Source organism: Apodemus sylvaticus, chromosome 9, assembly GCF_947179515.1.
Source record: "Apodemus sylvaticus chromosome 9, mApoSyl1.1, whole genome shotgun sequence".
In the NCBI taxonomy this organism is placed as follows: domain Eukaryota; kingdom Metazoa; phylum Chordata; class Mammalia; order Rodentia; family Muridae; genus Apodemus; species Apodemus sylvaticus.
In genome coordinates this window covers 60,956,151-60,981,272 of record NC_067480.1, presented here as the reverse complement: position 1 = coordinate 60,981,272, position 25,122 = coordinate 60,956,151, and the positions used below count along the sequence as shown (strand labels likewise).

General features: G+C 35.3%; 1 pseudogene; it reads left to right on the top strand.

Annotated features, from left to right (window-relative positions):
* Nucleotides 1–24,096: 24,096 nt before the first annotated feature.
* LOC127691905 (transcription initiation factor TFIID subunit 8-like) lies at nucleotides 24,097–24,912 on the top strand (annotated as a pseudogene).
* The last annotated feature ends 210 nt before the right edge of the window (nucleotides 24,913–25,122 follow it).

Here is a 25,122-nt window from a genome sequence, read left to right as displayed (position 1 = left end):
GGCTTCCTTGTTGAGATTCCTCAAGTTCTCCTTGTGTGTTATCTGATGCCTGCGCGTTCTGTTGATCAATAACATTGTTTATAAGAATCCAGAGGCAGAGGGTAATATTATCTGCCTTGGTGGCTCTTAACACTTTCCCATTTTTTCCCAGGTTCTCTTATATAAAGTTCTTCTATCCTGGAACCATGGGCAACAATAATCTATCTGATCTAAAAAAAACAAACCTTCTAACATTGTTTTTCAAATACTTCTCCATTCGCCTGAAGCAACTCTTGAAGGCTGCGGACAAATGCATATAAAGTTTCTACCCCATTTTCCACTCTCTACCCCTAAGCAAGTTCAGCGCTGGGTCAACACTGTCCCACTTAGCCTGTATCCTTTTGCACCTACAACAAGAGCTTAAAAAGATGAAATTTTAGACTAGCGCTAGTATTTAACTCCTGTTGTTGATCACCGTGCTGGATACCATCTTTTCCCATTTTCTGCAAAGCATTACCAAGACAGGGTCACCTCAGGAGACCTTTCTGTGTCCAGACACATGTTTGGGTGCCAATCTGTAACCGATATTTCACTTTGCTCCTGGTGCCATATTTTCCCCAATGCATTCCTCTCTCTTTGCTGGCTGGCCTTTCTTGGAACGATCCCATTAGGTGCTCCTCTCTTTCCCAATCTTGGTGGAACCTCCATTTGACAGCGCCTGCACTGCCACAGTACCAAGTATAAGGCATAGGCCTGGGGGTTTAACAGAAAACACAGACTTGTGTCATTCTGGTGAGGAGAATGCCAAAGCTTTACTGGGGGACCAGCAATATATACTAGAGGCCAAGGAGAACAACAGGAAAAAGCTATCATAACCAAAGGTCAGGCACCTGGGAGGTCTCTACCATACCAGGCAGAAAAACAGGAATCAAATTAATCAGCAGGATGTTCTGCTCTCAGGAAACCTGTGCAAACAGCTCAGCTGGGGGAGTTGAGCTAAGCTCACCAATGCCCAACACTGGGCCAGAAGTTGCTGCTGGAGAACCACACAGAGAAGTCAGAACTCAGTGTAGAGGGTCCACGGACCTCCACTGAGGCTGACACTGAGCTAACAAACTTCTGGACATTCAGACGAAGCTGAGTTGCAAAGAGTTAAGAACAGCCCAAAGGACAGATAGCATGCAGCCAGGGGCTGGGTGAAAGGGGAGCTCTGGCTTAGCTCAGTGGTGATTGCCCTTAGCTTGGCTGTGGTTGTGGCTAGAAGCACAGAGAGTCCTTCTGCAGAAGGCTTAGACTGCAGCTAGGTAGTTGAAGGAACCCTTCATGCTCCCCATGATGATTGTTGATGAAAGGGACAGTCCATGATTCTAAACTGTTTATTGACTGTTCATTCTGGAAAATGGATGCATACCATACCAAATTCTCAGGGTGGAGCCTAGATTAAATACCTTTTGCAGGGAGGAATGTCTGGGAAGGGAAGCTTATTGGGTAAATCCTCAGAGCCTCTAGGTACTTAATTAGCCTGGAGAACTCTATTCAGGGTCTATGTGACCAAAGGCTACATTTTCTTATGTGGGAAGTGTGGTATGTGTTCCACACCAGAAATTTGGCAGGGAGCAGGGAGGCACCTACCATCTCAGGTGTGAGTTTCCAGGGTCTGAACACACTCTACCACCAAGGTTCCTAGCATGGTTTATCATCCCACAACCTTAAAAAAAGAAATTGCCTAAAATTGATAGTCTTAATACTGCAGTATTGATATGTTTTTCCTATTAATCTTTCTAGATTCTTCTCATCTAAATTAACTGCAATAGGCTTATGCTCTTTTTAAGAGGTGCCATCAAAACTTCATCAATGAGAAATTGTGCTACATTACTCTTCTTTAACCATGGCTGACATAGCAGTGTATCTATCACCTTTAATCTCGCAGATGGAAGCTCTGAGAGAGTTTACTAAGAATTTCCAGAGTTCCAGACCCATCCTGCATGGGTACTCTGATATCATGTGTGCTATTCTTCATGACAGTACTCTTCAATTAATCCCACACCATCACAGAAAATCCATTTTGTTTACCTATTGGTGTGAGGCTTTCAAAAATGATGTTTCAGCTTCTTGGTCATCAGTATTTTATTAAAGCTATGAAGAAAGTTTGTTTTCCACAGGATAGGAACTCTCATTCTTCCCAGCTTAAAATTCTGGGAAAAGAAATTTCATAGTCCTCAAGTGAGACACTTTTCTGGACAAAAGGAATTTCTACTCATTACACATGTAATTTCCCAGACTGCTGTAATCTAACTACCAAGGGCATATCACTATCTTATGCTCATTTGTTCAAAGTATAACATACTATAAATAACAGTTCCCCAACTCTGTATAATATCAATACCAAGTTAGTGTTTGCATTATGCTTTTATGGTCTTATTTTCTTATTCTTTCGGGAGAGAAGCTACTTGGAGCAATAATCTAAATAACTTTGTGACTTACATGACATGTTACTTACAGAGACAACATGTCTCTGATTCAACTGCTTCTCTACTGCAATGTTTTAGAAAATTTGTCACAATAAATGAGAAATTTTAAACTTCCTTGTATGACACACAGAAAATAAAACTATTGAAGCTGTAGATATAACAAACTGTTTCCAACATAAAATTCAATTCTTAAGCATAAAAAATCATTTTCAAGTTAGCCTCTGTCTACTTTTCACTTAGTGAAAACAAGAAGGCCTTGGTATTCAACATGCACTGAGTAAGTATGATATGTGAACTGGTATTGATGAGCTAGGTATTCAAAACCTTGACAAAAATAAACAGAGGAAGAAAGGAGTAATTGGACTTATATATCCTGATCACAGTCATCAAGAAGGAAATCAGGGCAGAAAATCAAGCAGGAAGCTAAAAGCAGGAACTCAATCAAAGGCTTCAAAGACCAAGAGACACTGCCCACTGCTTACTAGTTTTTTGTTTCTTTGGTTGGTTTTTGTTTGTTTATTTGTTTGTTGTTTTTCTACCTTTCTTATAAAACCCAGGGCCAACTACTACTAGTGACACCACTCATAGTAGGCTTGTCTTTCCAACATCATTCATTAATTGACAAAATGTCTCATAGGCTTGCCTACATGGCAAACTGATGACACAGTCCCTCAATTAATGTTTCCTCTAGCATGTGGCAAATTTCGAAAACTAACAAGTACAAAGAAGCATTGTATTTTACCACTTTCACAAGTCCTCCACTGATGGGCCCATTACAGAAAGGGAAGGCTGATGACCTAAAATATCTAGGCTAGATAATTCACCTTTCAACTTATTTGTTGCATGTCTCAGACAACACTTGTCACTTTTCAAAAGTATGAAATGTATCCTCATCTTTGGCAAGTCCATTTAACATCACAGCAATCACAGGACCATTCTCACTGATCACAGTGTTTTTCATTGCTATCGCAGCAATCATGTAGTGGTCAGAGGGCAATTTGCTCTTAATTTCCTTCTTCCAAAATGTAAATCCAAATAAACAATCAGGCCCTTTATCAACAAAGTTGTCATCTCACTGGCCCTTACCCTAAGATTTTCACAAAGAAAGCAAATCTACAATACATACTTGACTATTTAATTTATGCCTATGTATTCAACATACATAGAGATAAATAACTAGTTATTGAAATATTGAAAATATATTTCTGAACTAAACTTGTAGAGGTGATTTTTCTGGCTGTTATTCCTTAAATGTGGGAAGCCGTCCTGAGCTATTCAGATTTAATGCTTACTCACGGTGGTGGCTGCTAAAATATGAGAACAATTAACTAGAGCCTTCCCCATGAGCTGTCGGTGTGAGAAGAGTGCAAGAAGAGTGCGAGTTCCTGACCTAACCACCGAATTTTCCTGCTGGAGTTAACTCCAGGTGTCCCCACTGGATGACCTCCTTGCTTCCTGCTTCGATTGCTAGGGGTGTCTCTGCCCTTCCCTCCTTTGTTCTTGTGTGAAGGTCAATTCCTTCTCTGTAAGCCTTAAAACTCGTTTACCTCCCGATATTAAATGAGGCCTTGACACAACCCAGACTGACTCTGACTTTGTTAGTGTGCTTGGGCTCCTTTCTCTCTTCCCCCCATTTTTGACCCTCAGGTAGTGCCTCTTCGGGACCCTGGAATAACTGGACCTGCTGGATGGGCCACTTAAAGAATTCAGAACAACCATTAATACAGCTTCTATATTGTATTAATCATCAAAAGTATTCCAGATAACATTTAAATTCATGTGAATGAGAATTATAGGCTATTTGCAAGTTTGCCACTTTTCATAAAGTATTTCACTATCTAGAGCAATCTTAGAATAAACTACTCCTAATTACTAATGGGGAATTATACGACTTAAAGGCAAAGCATAGCAATAATGACTAAGCATATTCTGGTGACATTTTGCAAAGTAACAATAAAAGAATCCTTATCAGATCATTATAGGTCTAGCTTCCATGCATATTGATTTATTTGTTTAAGCAACGTATCAAACTAGTGAATTCTGAAACATTTTTTTTCTTCTTTCACATTTTATAATTTGTCTATGGCATAAAACTAATACTTGAAAGCAAAGATTCAAAAACAAAAACAATGGGAGGCAAGATGTCTCCGCAAGCAAATGAAACCTTTGAGGCCCCTCAAGCTGCCCTCTGACCTCCACAAGCACACAGTGCAGACCTATTGAAAACTGAACAAATTACTTAAATAAATACATATTAACAAAACAGCGAAACTCCTGTGTCCTAGTTCCAACAACACTGTTCCTCAACCCATGGTTCACAGTCCCCTTAGGGGATAAAAAACCCTTTCACAAAGGTCACCTAAAACCATTAGAAAAGACAAATATTTACATTATGATTCATCAGAGTAGCAAAATTACATTTATGAAGCAGCACCAAAAACAATTTTATAGTTGGGGGTGACCACAACATTAGAAATTGTATTAAAGGCTACTACATTATGAAGGTTGAAAACAATTGTTCTGAGAGAACCTGACTCAGCTGTTCATATGACTAAGATTTGGGGCATTTTCAACTCCAGCTGCTTTAAAATCCAGTTTGTACAATCCCTTCAGTGTGGAAATATTTGTAAATTAAAACAGGTTCTCTTTTTGAGACTGCACATCAGCTAGTTTTACCCTGTTTACAAATGGAGAGGCCTGAACTGGCAGTTAGGAAAAGATAAGAAAAATATTCCAAAAACTTCAATATTCTCTTAATGAATGAATAGAAAGGAGAAACAAACAAAAACCAGACTTCGAAAGAAGATTCAAGACATGAACAAATGTCTAGTAAAAAGACCTAAAGCGAGGGAAAGTTGTCCTTGAGATGGTATAGAGACATGATCATCAAGTTTCATCCTGAAATACCTACATATATAGGATTATTTTCCATTTTTCACAATGCTATTTTTTAAAAACTCGAAGTAAATGTATTTTTATTCCATTTGTTTTGTTATCCTGAGTGAATGCTATCCTAGCAATGCAAAAAAAAAAAAAAAGTCTTGTCTCTGCGAATGGTAGTCCCACTAAGCCTAGGTTCCCTCAAAGTCAGAATGAGAGGAAGAACAGAAAATAAAGGGGGATTGCAAGGTCTGGTTTAGGGAAAGAACAGAAGGGGAGGAGAGATGCAGGACTGCGGAAGGCTTCTCAGGCAGGTACACATTGCAAACTCTCTTGAACCAAAGGAGAGGCTATTGCCTTGTTTTTTTGTTTGCAGCACTAGGCCCACTTTCTGGTATAAGGATATATTTGATATGTATCTATTCTTTCTGTTGCAGGTACATAAAACTTTTCTAGGAAAATCATTAATTATAATTTTGGGGGTATAGTTGGCTCCACTGGGCGGGTCACCTGCTGAATTTGGGAATTTGTAGATCTGTAGGAACAATGAACGTCACCTTGGTCTGAGTGCTCCACTCTAGGTGGGGGAGATAATGATTAACACAGGAATTCCAGCTCAAAGGCTGGGAGAGGAACTTCACCTTGCTCAATCTCAAGTTCCTGCCAGGTGGCATGGACCCCAATAAGGCTCTCTACATAGTGGGATGATAATATATTATATTCAAGGACCCAGAGTTTGAACCTCATCTACATCCTTTTAAATATATAACAGTGAGCACAAAATTTGATAATAATTTTCCTCAATTTTCTGATAGATATTTATATGGGGAAAATCAGAGAGAAATCCGTGCTGCTTGAAGACATTATTAAAGACAAGAAACATGCTTATTGAAAGACACAATTCTTCTCTACTTCATTACCTCTGCTTTTGTTATTTTTATGTTGAGTCTAGTCATTTTGCCTGTTCTAGTCTCAAAGGTAACATGGTCCCTTAACTCCCTATGGAGACACAGGAGGTGCTGAGGATAGAACAAGTCAATGGGATAATCACAATTTACAGTTCTCTATGTCCTCTCTTTTCTGCAGATTCAAAGTTAGGAAAGGCAAAGCCTGCTGCTTAAGAAAAATCATAGAACACCAACAACAAAAGCAACCCTTTTCCTTTCACAGAATCTGCACTAATTCCTTTTGCTGGCTCCCCACCTTGTTGGTTTTCCCTACAAATGGAGTGCCAGTTGTTTTGTTCTTTGCTGGATACTGCCCCCACATGTGGCCTTCTTTTCTCTATATCACTTCATCTGCCTTGTCTGTTGCTCATCACAAATCAGCATCCCTATTTCAATTGTGCTTTATCAAGAAACACTGGAAAACACCACTCATTAAAAGTCACTTACCAATTACTAGATTAACCTAACTGAGTCTTCCTACCCTTTCTCATTTTGAGAAAAAACTGTCCTGCTAGAAACAAAGGAATTGAAAGACATGAGACTGTAAATAAAACAGTCACTAGCTATGGAACAGAGAGCTGGCTCTTTTCAAGGTGTTTGAAATATGCATATTCATTGAGATTCTCTTTTCATTCCAATGTATAGTTGTTAGCTTTCTTGTACAAAAATGATCAGAAAGAACAGAAGGGCCACAGAGCTCCCACAGTGTCCATATATCACCTTATAGCTAGAATGAAAGAAGTAATTGTTTCTCAGTGTTTTATTCCATCCTCTTGGTCTACAGAGGAAAAAGAGACTGAGATCAAGAAAAGAGGAGTAGGGTGAATATTTTAACATGAATTCTTTGTGTATGTGCAATCTATGATCTGCATAGCTGGAATCAGACAAGGTACTCAGATCTAGTGTTCAGAAAGGAAGAAGTGAAACTGTTAAGAAAGGGGAACTAATGTGGGAAAATATTACATTAAATATATTCTCAGAAAAGGAATGAAGCTGAAATGAATGGATAAATACATGCACACACATATGTGTGTAAACACATGTATATGTATATATATATATATATATATATATATATATATAATGAAATTTCAGGATAAGCTTGTTAGCAGAGGAATGAGAACAGGTCCAATGCTTACATTCATTATTATGAGTGCATTATGACCACAGCCTGAAACACAATAGGGCTTGTTATCTTTGCTTTTTCCTTTTAGCAATGAATTTTGTAGTGTTGACTCTTTTAATGGCAAACTTTCTAATGTATAGATGAAATAAAACTTTTTTGATACAGTCTTAATAAGAGGAAGTAAATTCATCTTGTCTGCTAAATTTAAAAGTAAGATATGTACTTAACTGTTTTGTAGCCTCAAAACTACAAATAAAATTTGATGTAGGAAAAAAACAGTTTTCTATAAGAGACACAGAATTCTTAGGTAAAAAAGGAAATTAAGATTAATGAAGCAATAATGTCTGGTTTAGTGTGTAGCAAATAGTTCCCTGTAGGCATTGTACATCTTGTTTTAAGGATTATATATGGCTTTATTTTGAGGAAAAAAGAATTTACAATGAAATTGCTTTCCGCACAGCCTGTTATTGTCACCTATGGATCACTTGTCTCTTATCACCAGGTGTTCCTTTTTATTAAAATAGATGGACTTATTGTATCTATGGTTCTGCTTTCTTCTATTCTTATATTAAACTTAAAAGTATATTCATAGTCTAAAAAAAACGTCTTATACATAGACTAAAACTTCTACTCCATTTGAGGTGGATTTTGTAACTGAAGTAATGTTCCACATCAGCGTCTCGAGTAGAGAGAACTTCAGTGGCCCCACGCCTGGCCAGCTGTGACATTCTTAAATGCTTTATGGTTTGATATTCTTCCCACACTTGGATATGTCAGTCAGAAAGTATTGACTGGTTTTGAGTATAAGGAATAGAGATAAGAGAAATAGACTGTGGATCGCAAGTAAAATATCAAAATTGATATTCGCAAGTTGAAGGTTTTAGCTAAAAATGAATCATTTTGCTTGTATATGTTATTTTTGCTTGAAATAATAGAAGAATTCAAAGCAATGATGTTATGATCTCATAATTTATAATAGATTAAATTATAAATGTGAATACAAATTACTCATAGGTTCAATTTTTTTTCATATGAATCTGATACCTTTTGGACATGAGCTTTTAAGTATCCTTTAATCTCCAAAATAAACTTTCTATAACACACTAGTTTCCTCAAAGACTCAGGAACGTCTGTGTCCCCTTATTTTTAACTTTTTCCTCTTATTAGTCTGCCTCTGATTAAAGTTACATGTGTTGATTTCTTGAAGATCTAAAGAAGCCCCTCTCTAACAGTCTCCTCCCCACCTGCAGTGTTATACCTCTCTGCTCTATTACATTATCCTAGCTACTAGTGTCTCATCTTTTCCTTTCTCTCTCACACTACCCTATACCTCTGAAAGTTCCTTTAGTGTAGTAACTGTGACCTTGACCAAGACTTCTCTCTACTGAGCACTACCAGAAACACATGTAATTAACAGCTTCTTGTTCTAGTCTTTCTGCTGGCAAAACATTTAAATAAAAAAAGTACAGTCCTAATTCTGACAGAAACAAGCCAACAAACTCTGAGTTACTATTGTGACCAAGATTTTCCAAACATGGATAAGTAGAAGACAATCTGCTTATTTTGTTTATGGATGCATAAATTTCTGGGAATGAAACTGCAGTAATTTATTGTACTCTCAAAATCAGCGATGTGCTTACAACGTAATGGTGTACTTGCTATAATGCTTGAAATATGTTTTATTTATTTGTCTGAAAAGTGAAACTACTCATAGTTTTATGGGGAAAACATATGTCCTATAACTATCAACATATTTTAACTATCTTAAAATCAATATACATATTAAAAATTATATTGGCTTTACTCTGACAGGGACATTTTTGTAGAAAGCCATCAACTTTCTAAATGTGTTGAGTACATGAGGCAATCTCTAGCACTAGGATGGGAGAATGTATTTTTAAAAAAATAAACTCTTCTTCTATAATGTAAAAATATTAAATACAATAAAATATGTAAGTAAAAAGTTCAATTAACAACAGATATAAAAAATGAAATATACCCTGAAAATCTATGTAGTTTTTATTCAGTGATAGCATCATTCACAACAAATCATTGTACATATGATCCCAGTACAAATATTTTATTCTAGCTATATTTTCCTTTGTATAATTTTGCGTGCGTATCTGTTTATGTTGCTAGACACTACTTAGAGGAAACCTGCAGAGGTCAGAGTACAAGATTGTATACTGGTTCCTGCTTTCCATCCTATGTGAATTCTAGAGACTGAACTTATGAACCTAGACTTGTAAAGCCGGAGATTTCACCTGTGTAGGCAGCTTGATAGTCCCTATACAAATATTTCAATGAAATTGACTTAAAACCCTTTTTATGAGTCAATTTTGTGCAAATAATTTTATAATTTTTATATACCTTATGAAATAAAGTACCTGCTATATTAGCAGCCAATCTTCAGGGATGTATGCATAGAAAGAATTCTGCCACTGAAACATATGACATCAGCATTGAGGAAGATACCATATCCATAATGTCTAGAAAAAAACAACAAAACATTGTGGAGTTCTAGATGGGCAAGCTTTCCCTTCTGTAAAATGTGAATGTAAACAAGGCAAAGCTAGGACACAAAAATAACCTTATTGGAAGATTTGCTTACAGATTTAAAAATGCCAGTGTCATAAGGTGGACATCTAGGATGTTTCTAATTTCTGGTGTGAAAACTTCGATAAAAAATAAAAATGTCAGCGTCCTATCAAAACAAACATATTTTACTTAAAAGAAACTTCAAGTTGCTTTTTTTTTCTTTTAACAATAATCAGGGTCATACTAAAAGAATCGTTTAATCTAATTATCTGTGATAAGAAAACTTTCTTGAAATATTAAATTCAAACACCATATATTGAAGCATGTTTGTAGGTGTTCATGGAGCATTACCCTTCATGTATGCTTGGAAAACAACTAATATGTATTTTTATCTTTAGAACTCTATCCCACTCTCCTCACTGTTGCTTCTGTGAGACCTAGTTGCCTTCTTAAAGAGTACTATTCAGCCATTAGAAACAATGAATTCATGAAATTCTTAGGCAAATGGATAGAGTTAGAGAACATCATACTAAGTGAGGTAACCCAGGCTCAAAAGGTGAATCATGGTATGCACTCACTAATAAGTGGATATTAACCTAGAAACCTGGAATACCCAAAACATAATCCACACATCAAATGAGGTACAAGAAGAACAGGGAAGTGGGAAGGGGTGGGTGGGAGGACAGGAGGAGAGAAGGGGGCTTACGGGACTTTCGGGGAGTGGGGGGCTAGAAAAGGGGAAATCATTTGGAATGTAAATAAATTATATCGAATAAAAAAATTTAAAAAAAAAAGAGTGTTCCTTTGCTTTCCTAAATGGTTTATTTGTGCGGGACACCAGTCCATTAGCAGTCATACTTACAATAAGATATTTAGGTTTTAAATGGATTTTTCCTTGATAGTTTCCTCTTTAGATCTAATTGAATACTACATTCCTTATCTGCACATTATAAGTAGCAAATAAAGTACTTTTCCAAATAATCTGTGCCCATAACTTCTTTTTATACACTATTGAATATGATAGTGAGGCAGGGTTTTGATTAGAAGATGAGAATCACAGTTAGCAAAAGTATTGGCCCAGAACTCCTAGATCAAGTTCTCAGCACAAAGGAGATTTATTCGTCCCAAAGGTACAGAGGACATGGAATCTGAGATAAAGACAGGATTTAAAAGATAAAGAAGGGAAGCAGAACAAGAAAGAGAGAGAAGAGGTATCTCTCCAAGGAGTCACATAGGAAAATGTCAGCTTACAAATGAAAAAAAAAAAAAACAAAAAACAAACAAACAAAAAAAAAAACAACTGTGTTAGGATGAGGTATTTTAATTGTAATTGGGCATGCTAATTAAGTGAGCCAAAGGAGTCTTTTGATGGCTGCACTTCAATAGTTGGTCCTTGCTAGTCATCCTCAGTAGGAAGAAGTGGCCAAATAAGCAAATCAACCATGGTGGTTCGCTTTAGGAATGTAATCTAATGCTTTTAGTGAACCATTATAGGTTTAGAGGGAAAGTGGTGGAGAAGGGCAAGGACATGCAAAACCATGGCCCTACATTCAAGCTGACCAGAGTCCTTTCAGTAACTATAATGTATAATTACTAACTTTTCCCTAAAGAGTTTTACCATGCACACTATTTTAAAGATAAAAATACTAATATTATTGACAGTAAGAGTTTATTCAATATTTGAGACATGTATTGTGAAATAAAATGTTCATTCTCATCTTTGCACAGCTTCAGTATGGATTCCTCCTCTTATTTAAACATCCTCATGAGTCCTTTCTTTCTGATTTACACACAGAAACAGCACCTGATTCCTTCAGTGGTCCACTTTTGGCTGCTGAATGTCTATAATTGTGTGACCAGGTTTATTGAGAACATGCATGTGGCCAATGCACTGACAGTTTAAAGCTGAATTAGTGAATTAGTTGTTGAGATTTAAACATAAAGCCATTTTCTCACAGATGCAGATATTGCGCATTCCTTTATCTGTGGGAAGAACTGTCACAGTGTGATGATTTCTGACAGATCTGCTCTATTGTCCTATTCTGGTTCCCTTTCTATGTTTGTGTGACTGTGGGGAGCTCTTGGTGCTCCCTTCTAGGAATTTGTCAGGAATTTGTCATTGGGCGAGGACAAGGAAATAGGCCCAAGGTAAATACAGACAAGGAATTTACATATTTCTTTTATCTTGGTCATGCTGCTAAGTCCCTAAATACTGTGACTATGGGACTTAGTTATTGCCTTGTTTGACTAGTTTGTCTATGATCTAAGAACTGAAGCTATTCTTTGCATGCACCTAGAATGGTATAAAAGCAGATTGGGAAAAATAAAGCCACTTCATCACTGACTGAAGTCATGCTATAATGTCTAATTGTCTTTTTTTTCTTTAATCCTCACTTGCTTCCTGGCGATGCTATTGACTGCCTTGGTCACCTAACATTCAGTAAGCTGACTCCTAATGCTCAGCCTATGCATGCTATTCCTTTTTACATGGCCTACCAAATGATTACCATTGCCTCAGAAGGCATATACACATACACCGCACAATACAACACACACACACACACACACACACACACACACACACACACACACACATACATACACTAAGCACCTAAATACTAACACTCAAATGCAAAAACACATCATCACATACATAAACCACCTATACCACAAATATCACCACATACATTAAAATGATACACACACAAAGACATAGAAACACACATTAGACACATACACACACACACCACTCACCACATATACAAATACCATATGTACACATGCACACACACACACACACACCCCTCCCCCATACACATGCACCACAAGTACATATATACACGTACACATGCATTTGGATACACATACCCCACACACACTACACTGTACAGCACATATCATACATTATTATATTTTTACTAGGGAATTTGTAATCTTCAGTCAACTGAAGTTTCAGAAATAAAAAGTGTTCAGTTGAAATCAAAAGTTTAAATAGTTTCTTTTGGAAAGTTAAGTATAAGGTATTTTATACTTAAATAAGGATTATAAGCATAACTCTGAGTCCATTACATAATAAGATCCATTTTTAGCAAAATTTAAATGATTGATATATACTTCAATTATTGATGAAATTATTTCAGTGTGTATAGAATACTGTTGGAACAGAGAGGGAAATAATCTGTATCCTGAGAGGCAAATGGTGGAGGATATTGAAAGGATGATACAGATCACCTGAGTCATCTAGTACACCTTAGGACACAATATACTTGATATTTAATTTTTCTGTGCTTCTATTTTTTATCTCTAAAATGAAGCTAATAAGATTAGTTCAGATGCACATCAGTACAAAAAAAGTGTTAAATGTGGTCAATTTTCAAAATATTGAAATTGAATTCAAATAATTTATTGATTATAGCTGATGTCCACAAATACTACTATATATTTCAAAAATTTACATCAGCGTTAAAAGCTGGAAGTATACATATTGTGAGACAGGATAAATCTAGTCAGAAAAGTCAATAAAAATTTTTTAATGATTAATTTGTTCTAATAATGTTTGTTTTTCAAAAGATAAAGTCATAGTTATACACCAATGAACATATAGAAAACATTTAAAATTCTAGATTTCCACAAGTAAATATTAAATAGAATCCTTAATCATCTTGCCTGGTTATAGAAAGCTGACAGTGTGGAAGAGTCAGGTGGTAGAGTGGAGAAGGGTGAGGAACAAATTGGCAGAGGGCAAGTTAATGTTTCTTAACAGAAAAATAAACTTTATAAGGAGACTTTGGATACACTGCACAACACATACAATCCATAAATGAATATATGTATATGTATATATACATATATACATATATCAATATATTAAAATTAAAACAGTTGTTATATACATTATGTGAAATCAAATGAGATGCTTGATATATATATATATATATATGTGTGTGTGTGCATAACATATATATGCATATATATATACACAATTGCATGACTTATATTAGAAGATATAGTTATTGCATTTTTATGGCTTCAAATCTCTAGTGATTAATGTTATATATAAATAATTGTTATGATGCTTTCTAAACTTTTTTTCACATATTGGTATTATGTGAATATTTAAATGATAGTTTAAAAGAAACTGAAATTTGAATAGTTTAAATAAATAAAGGTATTTATATTAGTACTGTATTGGCACATAAATGATTGTGCATTGGTTGTTTTGCATTGAAGCCAGACACAAATACATTCTACATAAATATTTTATATCCCTTAGGATAAAAAAGACCAGATCATCACATTCTAGCTTGTAGAAAACATGGAAAATAGTAACCATCCAGTAGAATTGTCTAGATGACACACTCATATCAATTGTGTGCAACAGCAATCCATTCAAATGGACAGAATAAGTAAACTTAAAGCCTATTAAAATCCTAGACTTGTAATTTCTCTACATATGGCAGGCACATTTCAGAGGAAATTTCAAACTAAGAATAAGTAATCAGAGACTTCTTCCTGAAAAGTGGCTTACTCATTTTGCTTAGTCTCAAAGTATCATGAGTGTCTGTCTGCTCCCAGTAATCCAGGTACGATTCTGGGTGTTGGCATCATAACAATGAATTGAACATCACTAGGCTCTGAAGATGCACACATTTGTATGATGCTTAAATGCTCTATGCCTGTTGATGAAACTGAGTCAACTACTACTGCACAAATGATGGGAAAGTACCATGAAAGAAATCACATCTGTTTATAATCAGGCAGTGGACCTAGAGTTAAGATATTGTTAGAAAAATGCAAAATTGTTCAGAAGTCAGAGAGCAGGTGTTAAGTAGTCTCTACATGTAAAAGGGACAACAGTTCAATGATTACATCAGCAAAAATCAGTATGTCATGGAGGCTAAAATATTAATTTGAGACATGAGTGTTCAATTAAGCTTACCTAGAAAAAAATAAGGTTGGGGGACATCTCAGATTTAATTGGTAAGAAGGAGGTAATAATGATAGTTTTACAGGCTTAAATTTTACCCAATACAACTAAGTTAGTAGTATGTTTCAAAATTTGTTAGAACTATGTAGTCATCCTGCTTACTGATTTTCACCTGTTTAGAATTAACTGGCCTCTTAGAAACACATTGGAATTAATCTACTTTGGCTTGGATTAAGCAATGTACCATTTCCTATTTCTCCTTGGTGACCTGTTCAATTTCTCTGACTCAGAGCAATGTATTCATGTATGAGAAGTAGATAGCAAGTCTAAGACCATTCCCAAGAAGTAGGGATGCATTTATACTAACACACACACACACACACACACACACACACACACACACACACACATGATCTAGGAAGCAACATGTTTGTATATATTGATAATTTCTGGTCATGGCTTGTATAGTTTTTTTGAATCAGTAAACCAAAAAAGTAATTCTCTACCCTATGAAATTGCTGTAAAAGACTGATTGAGACAGATGTTCCCAAAGCCTTTTTGTTATGATATTTATTGAGCAGTTTAGATTCTATTAGAGGATGTCTTTTGTTTGAAACCTTTTAGATTAGATAGCTTCTTAAACTAGACTCTCTTAGACTCAACTATGCTGTAGATTATACTTGTCTTCAACTAGAATAATGGAGAGCCAAGCACTTCTGAATAGATCACGTCCATGTTTGGGTGAAGGACACCAAGAGTTACTCTTTAGTTAATACTTCATCATCATAATAATGAACAGCAACATAGGGTTGCTGAATGAATAGCAACATAACTAATAGAAGGAGGTCTCTAGTGAATAAATGGGGCTCACTGAGTCTTCCTTCCCATACAGTTCATCTGTGTCCTTTCTGTGTTCTGTTAAATAGCATTCACCTTTACTTACTCTATGAATCACAAGAATGTTGTAAGAGAAAGAATATTTATGAAATAGCATAACAAAATAATAGATTGCTATATTGATCTGAAAGTACTGTTCTAATGAAGAATACAAAGATAGAAATTGTGTGGGCTAACTTAATTATTATCTATGAGCTTCAAATTATTCACCTGAGAAATATAGGAACTGGTTATAGGATGCTTAGCGTCTCATTTACATAAGCATTCTTTGATAACATATATACTTTGAGGAACTAGTTAAAATGGTCCACCTTTCCTGTTGGAAGCACAGCTAAATTTCATTCACATGTTAATCTGTTTTCTATTCTTACATTCAATTTGAACCAACAGATGTTTGATAAAATTCAAAGAAGGACTGAGCCATATGTGAATTCTAATATCACCTTCTCCTACAGCTCTTTCATTTCTGTTCAATGAGTTTTACTTCTAGTCATTATGGGGAAATTATGAAATATAGATTAATGGTTGCATTTTAATACTTTTGATGTGTTGTTTAATGAGGTATGTGCTGTTTCACATCTTACATCAAAGAGGCATCTGCTAGAAACCTTCTTATCATACACATCAAGTGATTTTAGCACTAATAAGAATAATCATCTGAATAATGGAATACAGTATTTCTATTTTATACCAATGCATTTTTCTTATGAAACTGAATCCTATTTTGCACCAGTTTCAGTTTTGACTTTAAATCATACTCATTATTGGACATAAATTTCTGAAAACAAGTTTTAATAGTTATTAAGATTAAAGAATAGTTACATGATACAGACATTTAATTCCTTTCTAAGATATAACATATAGTTCAAGGTATAATAATGGCGTTCCCAATTATAAATATCAGTTCTAAATGTGTCACTGACAACTTTGAATATACAATATGCACTTCAGTCATTAAAAATCATTAGTGAAAATAGTCCTAAACTTAAAATTAATGACCCAGCTCAAGAAATGGATCAGTGGTTACAAGTATTTACTTACTTTCACAGGCCATGAGTTTATTTCCCATTATTCATCTCCCCATGCTCATAGAAACACATATTCACACAATTAAAAATACCAAGAGTAAGCCGGGGAGTGATGGTGCATGCCTGTAATCCCAGCACTCTGGGAGGCAGAAGCAGGTGGATTTCTGAGTTCAAGGCCAGCCTGGTCCACAGAGTGAGCTCCAGAACAGGCAGGACCACACAGAGAACCCCTGTCTCCAAAAACCAAAATAAATAAATAAACAAATAAACAAATAAATAAACAAACAATAAAAATACCAAGAGTAAATAGTTAAAAGTATAAGCATGGGCTTGAGTTAAATAACCTATTTATAGCTACTGCAAAAAGTACCAGACACTACTTAGGACACTTTTAATCACACCACCAAAGGAACATTCAACCTAGGCATAAATGGTTTAAAATAAGCTATATTTGTTAAAATTTGGAAAATATGAACATTTCTTCAACTGAAAACCAAAAAATTATAAATGTAGAGCTCATAACTGCATTGTGTAAATTTTCAGAAGGTACTAGAGAATGTAGGAGTTTGTAATTGTGAAGTCACAGAAAGATGTAAAATGGAAAACTTAAGTCCATTGCTAGAGAGGGGACCCATAGCTCCAGCTGGATATATAGCCGAGGACTGCCTCATCTGGCATCACTGGGAAGGGAGTCCCTTGGTCCTATGGAGGCTCAATGAACCAAGGTAGGCACTGAGGCAAGAGTGGGTAAGAGAGTGGGAGAGCACCCTCATAGAGGCATGGGGAGGAGTGAAGGGATAGAGGGTTTGTGCAGGGAAAACTGGGAAGGGGGATAATATTTGAAATGTCAATAAATAAAATAACCAACAAAAAGTGAAAAAAGATTATTGCTAGACCGATAAATATATTTTAATACTTTTGTATATCTAATCAATTTTTGAATAATAAAAATAAACAAGCAGAAACAATAAAGTTATCAACTATAATATTAATATCCACAATGATGTATTATAGTGACTAGAATAAATTGTGCAATATTACTACAGATAGAATATTAAAGTAAATGTACACAAGTATATATATGGTTCTACCTCTGTCATGATAGTTTTCTGTATCCCAGTCACCTTCAACTAACATTTATGAAGCTCATATAAACACCATTTGAATTGTACATGAAAAATAAAATTTACTGTTTAAAATTAAGAAATATAAATTTATTTTTTTAACTTTTTTGTTTATATATCTTACGGAACCTACTAAGTGGAGTATTCAATTTAAAGATTCTTGAAAAAATATAAATAAAACAAATTGTTGATGTTACATTAAAGCAGAGCAAAGTATATGAATGTAGCCCTGGAAGACATCAGTTCCACTACTTTACCACATACTCTGAACTTAGTCAGGTCATAGGCTCTATAAGACCCTGTTATAAATTTATATTTATTTATATATTTAAAGTATCTAGTGCAACAATCCTGAGATTAGTTTAGGATGACAAAAATGGTATTTTAAAAATTAATCTCATTTCTAAATTGTAGGTACAGTCATTTTGAATATATGACTTAAAGACAATTGAGAATTTTTTAAGAATAGTTGTTTTTAAATCATTATTGCCCAATAGCTTTTGTTTGCCTTGGTGTAAAAACTTTACCAAGTCACATTTCTAACTATGTCACATAGAAAAACACTGTTTTTAAATTCCTATTTAGCAAGTACAGACTTCACAATTAATCTGAAAGGAGCATTGGAAAATGAGATAGTTCTATCAAATCCCTATAGTGTGCTGCTTTGTTTTAACATAGGTGGCAACAATTTTAAAGTGGATGTTTCTGATAAATTAGTAAGTCTTGGTTGGCATTTGAGTTAGACTTTTTCAATGTGTGACAATATGATTTTGGTAAAGGCCTTAAGAACCCACAGTAAGTCTTCAATAGTCGCTCTGTGTGACCTTGGTTACCTCTGCTGAGAGTTTGCAGCAGACCATTGATCTAAGCACCTGAGTTCTGTGCCCTTTATCTCCCATCCTAGTAATAAATTGCATTTTCTTTTTTCAGACTTAAAGGTCTGAAAAAGTGAGTTAAAAAAAGAAGAGAAAAAACTACAAAGAAATTCTTTCTCCTTTGAAAAGTAGATAGCAAATCAGTCCTTGAGTTGGATAGGAAATAAAATTAGTGACTACAACACAGATACATTGATGTATCTCATACCTGCATGCTTTCTTCTGTTTGAACAACCTCTTCAGGTTTAGATGCTGAATAAAATTTGGTCTTTAAATTCTTCTCTGGTTTTCTACTTTCTGTAAGATAGACTTGACAAAATTGCCAGAATGGAGTTAGAATGAGATGACTATTCTCAACATAAAAACATGTATGTACCAGAGGAAGAGCTTCTTTAAAAAAATGTAGTCATGCCATCAGAAACTCAATAAAAGCCATGCCATCAGATCCTAAGTAACACAATTTATTTTCATGTATATTTGCTAGATAATAAACTATGGTTATGTGTGCATAGAATAAAAGTTAAGTCTAACCTTGAAAATAACCTCAAGGGGGTTAAAAAGACAGCCAGAAGCCTAAGATGTGGGAGAATAGGTCAAGCCCATGCAACATGTCTACAACTTTTCTTTCATTATCCAGAGAAAAATCCTTAGTCTGGTCTGTTTCATCATGTATGTATCAGGAACTTGTCTTCTATGTCTTGGTAAATTAGTTAACAGAGTCAGGATACAATAACCTTTTAATTTTTTAATTCATTATCATTGTAATATGAGAAATAGCACTAATTGTGTCACATTTTTTAATTGGAAATGCATCATATTTTTAAAAATATATAGTTTTAGAGTGTGAGTTTCATAAGCCATTCATTTATTCAAATTTACAAGGTGCCATAAAATAATTTAATTTTCTCTTCAGACCTTGTACTTTATGTTGAAGGTCAAAGGTTTAAATTTATAAGCTCTTCTTTCTTTTGGATTCCAACTTAGTCCTAATTGAAATTTGACATATATGCCTATTAGTTGAAATTATTCCTTTCCCATGCTTCATTAACAATGCACTTTACTATATGACAACGATAATGCCCATAATAAACGTCTCCTATGCAGTGTGGGTTACACTGAAACATGATTGATTATCTTAAATGTAACATGCAATGCATAGTATAAAATTTCTTATGCTGAGAGAGAGTTTCTGACTAGAATTTAAATATGAACAAACCGCAGCAGCAAGTTCGTTTACTTCACATGCAAATGAATAAAACTTTGAAGAACAATTAGCTATTGTTAACTCTATCCCTCCTTTAGGGATAGAGTAATCCTCTTTAGGAAAACATTTTAAGTTTTTTTAATCATTAAACATTAAAGTAGATCACTGTGTTCATATCATTCTGCAATACGTGGGCTTCTATATTATTTTGAATTTATATTGAGCCTAAAATTTTGCCTACTTGTATAAAGGCACTGCTAGTTACTGAGACTAATTCCACAAAGAACAGCGAAAAAAACCACCCTGAAATGAATATGTGATGATATCTTCCTCTGGTGTAAATTTACTTTTCTTCTGTCAAAGAAATACTGGTTCTCCTTCAGTAAATGGTGTTTTTTCTTTTCTTGTAGCAGTTCTCAACTCACCTGGAGGTTTCAGTCAATCAGTAAAGAACCTGATTACAGAGGTTGGTTTAAAGCCAGCTTGGAAAATATATTTGCTGAGATCTTCTTAGAGAACAACCTCTCCTTCTGGATTTGAAAAGAAACAGAGAATCTATTCACTACAGTAGGTAGGATAAGTGACTACAGAAAGACCTTTTGGGTGTTGTATGCATTTTCTACATAGGAAGAATCTAAGATTTGGGGAAGGAAAAATAGGGAGCATTTTGGTACTTGGGGAGGGGTGGTCATTCAACATGTTCTACTCATTCCTTAAATCTATTCTGACTACACAGATTATTTTCTTTCACATATGAAAATATCATTTTAAGTTAATTCTTTAAGTCTTTAAAGTCCTATGTTTGTGGTGTGTGTGTGTGTGTGTGTGTGTGTGTCTGTTGTTTTGTTGTGTTTGTTGTTGCTTTGGTAAAGCAATGGTTCACTAGTAGACTCTGAACTGAGAGTCAGGTAACTGGCAAACAACTCTCCTATGATCAGAAATGAGCACCTCTGCAGCAAGCACAGGGAATATTCTTCTTCATGGACACAGATGAATGCTTCTGCTGGACGTTTATTTAAGCTTCCGCATCAAATTTACCTTGAGGCTTTTTAATTAATGTAGTCATCCATAACCTTAATTTTTCCATTCAGTCTCATAAGAATGCTGCTGTGGTGATCAGAGCTGTACAATCCTGGTATGTGTTTAGAGATGTCAAGAAACGCTGCTCCAAGACATATTTCCTCCAGCCAGAAGATCTATTCAAATCACAGTGAGATATTATGACATGGCAGATTCTGACTTAGTAGGTCTGAAGTTGGATCTGTGGTCCTGTCTTTATTGATCTGGTTATTGATAAGGGATAGCCATAGAGCTACTTTATGCATGGAGGCTGAGACTAAGACCAGAGAGCCAGTTAGACATTCTGGAAAATGTTCATTGTGGCCTTGGAAGTACCTGATCCTTAAGATTCATAAAGCCATCATACTCTAAGCCTATATTCATCATTAGAGTTCAAGCGAGAGGGAAATGCACTAGGAGGGGGTATGAACTCTGCAATTATATCTATAACCATAGCAAATGTGTCTTTGAATTTATTTTATAAAAGTACAATGAAATCTCAACAATTCAATAACTTTTTATTAATAATATTTGAAGAATAAGAGAGACCACTTCAATGTTATAAATTGAATGAACAAACTGGGTATTAATGCAATTAACATCTAGCAGTTGGAAAATATTGACTTGGTAGCAGGAAGTCTGTTATCCTTGCTGTTACCCTGAACATTTCAATTTCAAAAAGTTGCATGACTTTGAGTCTCCTCCATGTGAGACACTGTGCCTGACATAAGGATTTATTTCTGGCTTTCCATCAGCTTCTAATTAATAGCACCACTGTGTGCTACATGATGTGAGAATTGAAAATCTCTAAACAGTACCACAGGAACACTGCATTGCACTTCTACTTGAAAAAACACCTGATCAGTTACCCAGCTGTTTCCTCCAGATGTTGTCTGTAAACTCAAAGGTCATTGCTTCACAAATGCCGAGATTGATTTGATTTAAAGTATCTTACTGTAGGAAAGGCCCAGTATTGAAATTAAGTTTTCAAATAATTACAAAAACATAGAATCACAACTTAAGACCTCATCAAACATACATTTCTAATCTTTGTGAACCTAAATACAACCTCTATATTCTATAGTTCTTTTTTGTACATAAAATATTTAATGGTATATTGCTTTCTATTTTTAAGCAAAGCAATGTTTTACCTTTGGATGAACTCACATTAAGAACTATTATTATTATTTGAAAAGAATAATATGCCACCCGGTTCAGTAAAAAATAAAACTTTTACAATAATATTATTGAAAAAAGAAAATATAATAATATCACCTGAATTTATTTCTATTGTTAATCTGGATGTAAAAATGTTAAGAAAAACTTTAGGATAGAATTAAGTCTTTATGTTTGCATTTTTCTTCACAGTGTTTTAAAAGACCAATAAATAGCTAGAAAAAAATACTGTTATGATAGGATACTGTTATGATAGGATACTGTTCAAACCATTGGTAATAAAATTAGTTATTTATAAAGGATTTTATGACACTTAATTACAAGCATTATTTTTATAATAACATCAGGATGAAAGGAACAGCCTTGCAATAACTGTGTAGCATTTAAATAGCAAACTAAGTATTCCTGCAATTTTATAATTGTCTGTTAGAGATTCAATATGTAAAACAACCTGTAATTCTAGTCTGCTATTACTCTTTACCCCTAGGATATTATGTATGTATTTCCATTAGTTATATATGGAATCTATTTGTGAATCAAATTAAATAAAATCAAATCTTCAAGAATGACTGTATTCATAACATTTAACATATGAGTATCTATTATGTTCCACTGTCCCCTTGTGCAGGACTCTGGCAACTATAGTTTTTCCACATAAATGTAATACCATGCATTATTATGACCTATATGAGTAACATGATCTGTATGACCAAAGCATATTTTGAACTATGAATAAGGGTCACTAGTCCCCAAAAATAATCACGGTGCACTAATTTATTAGCAGTTTTTACTTGAAAATTAAAAAAGTTGAAATATAAAGTGAAAATTTAGATATACCGATTTTATAATATAATACAAGTTACTAAACCTGTAGGGAGCTGTATTGGGGTGCCATGCCACCTGGCAGGAACTTGACATTGACCAAGGTGAAGTTCCTTTCTCAGCCTTTGAGTGGGAATTCCTGTGCTAGCCATAATCCTGGTCTACCTAGGGTGGTGTGCTCAGACCAAGGCAAAGCCCATTGTTCTCCAAAGACCTGCAGTTTCCTGAGAGGCACTAGCCACCCTACACTAGCCACCTGCGGAGCTAGCGAACTGGCTCTGGGAGAGTCTCCAGTCTTTGGGGAAAGGGTCTTCTCCCACCTAAATATATATTTGGAGTCCCCCATTAAACTTTGAACCCTGATAAGAAAACCTATTTTTCTTGGCTTTCATTCCCTCTTGCCACCTCTTTGTATCCCTAGCTTTCCTTCCAGGAAACCCACCGTTCCATGTAACTGTGGGCAGTTACATAAACCAATAGTGAAGAAATACAAAAGAAAAATCATTGAGATTCTGATGTAGTGATTTATGAAAAATATTAAGTTGAGGCAATTAAATTTTATTGTAAGGATAGCAAATAATGGAAAAATGTCAAATACTAAAAATCGTATATATATATATATATGTGTGTGTGTGTGTGTGTGTATGAGATTATATATCTATTAGATTAAATATATATTAAATGATGCATCTGGATCTTTATATATACATTATATTGTATATAATATATACAAATTATGTATTATATATAATAATATGCATCTTTATATGCTCTGAAATAGGTGATAATTCCTTTCACACTTTATACATAAAAGAACTGAGGATTGATTGAAGTCCAAATAATTTAGTAAAATAAAACTCTAATAAAAATGTCAGATCATTATAAAACATTAACCAGGACTCAGCTATAGATAATTATTTTAATTTTAATCGAGTTAACACTTTGGAACAGATAGCTGAACAAATAAAAACAAAATTATATTATAAAACTAATACATCTTTCCAATAAAATAACTGAGTCTACAATAGAGGATTTTACTAAAAATCATGCTAAGTGGTTTACTGACAGAGGTGGGGTTTGAGAGCGCTGAGGAAGCATCAGTGGAGCTGCTGAAAGAAATGCTGCAACGCTACATCTCAGAAATCAGGAGTAGTGCTGCAAGTCATACTGCAAACACACAGCCAGGACCCAGCCCACACTGTAGGACATCATGATCACACTAGTTGAATGGGCTTCAATGTTGACACTCTACCTGCTTATGCAAAAACCGGTCACTGAACCTCTGGTGACCAATTAGCCAGTGACACCCAAGGCCCTCACTGCAGGACAGAACCTATGACATCTGCCACACATCCCAAGCCATTTTCCTGAGTTTCTAGATCCCCACCCCTACATCAAAACTCTGACAGACATACTATGAAACAGTGTCTGACTGCCAGGTCCTTTAGGAGAAGGCCTAATCTCAGAGGCTAGGCAAGGACACTCATGTGCTACATGGCCAAGACAGGCGAGACCCAGAGTCTTTTCAAGGATGATGTTAACACTTTCCCCTTGATTGCTTCCAGACCTTCACCATCCTCGACCTCACAGCTTTGTTTCCCTCTGAGCTTGAGATACATCAAATGGAAGAGACCAACTCCTTGGAGCAGGATGAGAAAACAGATACAGAGAACATGGTTCTGCATATCAGCACAGACTATTCCAGGGCTGATAAGGAGAGCCTGCAGCAGAACTCCTCCTTGTCTGACAGCTGGAGTGGGGAGGCGTGCATCATCAATAACCCCTATCTGTGGCCAGTGAAGAAGTCCAAGATCCAGAGGAAGAAGTCCTCATTATCTGAGAAGGAAGCTGCCCTGTAAAGGAAAGAACACCCCTCTCCTGGAGGAGTGAAATCACAGAGGGAAGAGGAAAGTGGCATCCTTCTGGCCATGTCCAGGCTATGTTATTTTAGTGGCAAATTCGTCTGAAGACATCCTGTTGTGCTTAAATGTAGGTTGTGGGTGGAGGAAACCATAGTGCAGTAAAGGACTGTTCTGTCCCCTTGGCCATACTGTTACAGCAGGGCCAGG